Source organism: Apis dorsata, unplaced genomic scaffold (genome assembly GCF_000469605.1).
Source record: "Apis dorsata unplaced genomic scaffold, Apis dorsata 1.3 scaffold_52, whole genome shotgun sequence".
NCBI lineage: Eukaryota > Metazoa > Arthropoda > Insecta > Hymenoptera > Apidae > Apis > Apis dorsata.
The window spans coordinates 2,212,533-2,214,873 of record NW_006263353.1 but is presented as its reverse complement, the minus strand read 5'-3'; the positions used below and the strand labels follow the sequence as shown (position 1 = coordinate 2,214,873).

At 33.1% G+C, this 2,341-nt stretch overlaps 1 protein-coding gene across 3 annotated transcripts in view; it reads right to left on the bottom strand.

Moving 5' to 3' along the window:
- The window catches only part of LOC102674422 (RING finger protein 44), a 34,268-nt gene that overhangs the window by 11,275 nt on the left and 20,652 nt on the right, over positions 1–2,341 (bottom strand). The gene's annotated exons all lie outside the window — the stretch shown is intronic.

The following is a 2,341-nucleotide window of genomic DNA, read 5'->3' as shown; positions in this document are numbered from 1 at the left end:
AAAAAAAAAAAAAAAAAAAAACGTAAAAAAAGTTGTTACGCAAAAATGTTGGCCGAGATACTTATTCGCCAAGCTATTGAAGTTAGATGAAGCGAGACGAAGATAGAATGACACGACAGTGGGACGAAGATGGAGCTGTCCGATTCTATTTGCGTCTCGCTTCATCTAACGTTAACTTGAATCACTTGTAACTCGATAAGCATTAACACTTTTGCATTACCAAGTTTTCTGCTCGACTTGTCTTCCAAAATCTACCCTTCAATGTAATCAAAAAAGGAGTTATCTTTGTTAAAGGAGTTATTGAAATTAAATGAATTTTTGAATTTTTTTCTTTTTACAGAAAATCGTAATACTTTTTACAGTTGCTGATTAAATCCACGTTGTGCGTTGTTCAAATAAGAATAAATTTCGAAGCTATTTAAAACATTGAATTTTAAAGAGGTATTGAAATTTTTTCGATAGAATCGAATAGGAAAAATACGAAATATTATTTATTGCGGATATTATCAATTGGAAATCGTATCTGAACCAACGATTGGCCAATATATTAAGCCATATACGAAGATTAATAATGAAACTATCAGGTGCTAGAACAGAATTTTTAGTTAACTGCAAGTAGCATGATATCGTGAAAACTAGATGGTCTGCACAGGGACGACAGGTAAACACGCCATATGTCACGTGGGGGAGATAAGGATATCTAAAAAAGATAGTGAACTTTGTTTAATTTCCATATAATCGATGATTCTTATTACCGATGACTTAAAGGAATCCGAATTAAAAATCGAAATATTTAATTATTCTTATGCGAGTTCAAAATTTTTTTTTTTAATTTGCAATCCTTTCTTTTCAATCGGTATCAATATTAATATTTTGTTTTCTTTTTTTTTCAAATATTATTTATTTCTTCTTTCTATCGCGTCAATACCGTTTCTGATCATCTCAACAATTGTTAAAATAAAAATTTGTATATAAATCATTTCACATTATATAATTTTCAATAATCGATAAAGTAATGGAACTTTCTATGCTTAATAATTAAAAATTGTGATATAATAATTTCTTCTTATTTTGATTTAAAAATTATCATTATTATTATTATTACAAATAATAAAATACAATTGCGTAATGATAAGAAGATGGGATAAACAAGATTTAAAAAAAAAAAAAAAGGATAGATAGATACGTATTTATAATTTTTCATTTACATTATAGAGGGTTAAGTAAAATTGAACGTAAAGCCGCATAAAATTATATTTTAAAGATTATATTGCGTATTATTTAATTTATTATCTTTCACTTTATGGACACAACAATGACGTTTATTTCCTTACGGAAATGATAATGATACTCGTGCACTTGTGGCAGTTAATTTAAATGTACCATATGCTGGATATTTACTGTGTCTTGGCCGCTGTATATCATTAACAGAGATAAGGGAATGGACGAAGTAACGTAACAGGTGCTATTAAACGCTACTTAACGTCTAATACGTCTCTTTGACGCAATAATAATAAGAACATCTCGAACGCTTTGCACGATAGTGCAAGGTCCGCGGACATTTTCGTTTCGGATGGACGGGAAGGAACGCGTTTAAACGAATTTCTTATATGAAGAGATAAAAAAATTTGATAAAATAATATTTGAAACCGCGAATAATAGATCCTCATAGCTTCAAAATATATAAATTTTCAAATATTTAATATCGCGATTATTCATACTTTGGATCGTTATACAAATTCAAATAACAATTTACAAGAATAATAAAAGAGAAAAAAACAAATATCGAAAACTTTCCTCGTATCCTCGAAATATATTTCAAGTATTCACGGTCATCCTAAACGATTCTGTACGGATCGGGTCATCGAACATTCGACTTCGAAAAGTCAAAGCATCCGGCCGATTAACCGGATCATCTCGAACGGAAGAATACCGTGTATTTTTAACTGAAACTAAAACAGAAAAAAAAAAAAAAAAAAAAGGAAAGAAGAACGAAGAGAAATAAAGAAAAATAAGGAGAGAATAAAGGCAACGTCTGAAACCTCGAGACGCGTTACGTACGGCCGGTGAATCTGACCGAGAGAGGCCATAGCCTCCTGGTGATGTGGCGATGCTCGCGTCTGCGAGAAACCCGTTTACCTTTAAACTTCTCTCCCGTGGTAGCGGCTCTCTCGAGACGTGGCCGACGCAAAAACCGTCGAGACGAGGACGAAGGAGTCGCGGCGAGAAACGCGTGCACCGTTCCGGACGGCGACGTGATCAAAAGCTGGCTCGAACGGGGTCACGAGATCCCAACCGTCACGATTCCGTGGAATTCTGATGGATTTCATCTTTAAATCGT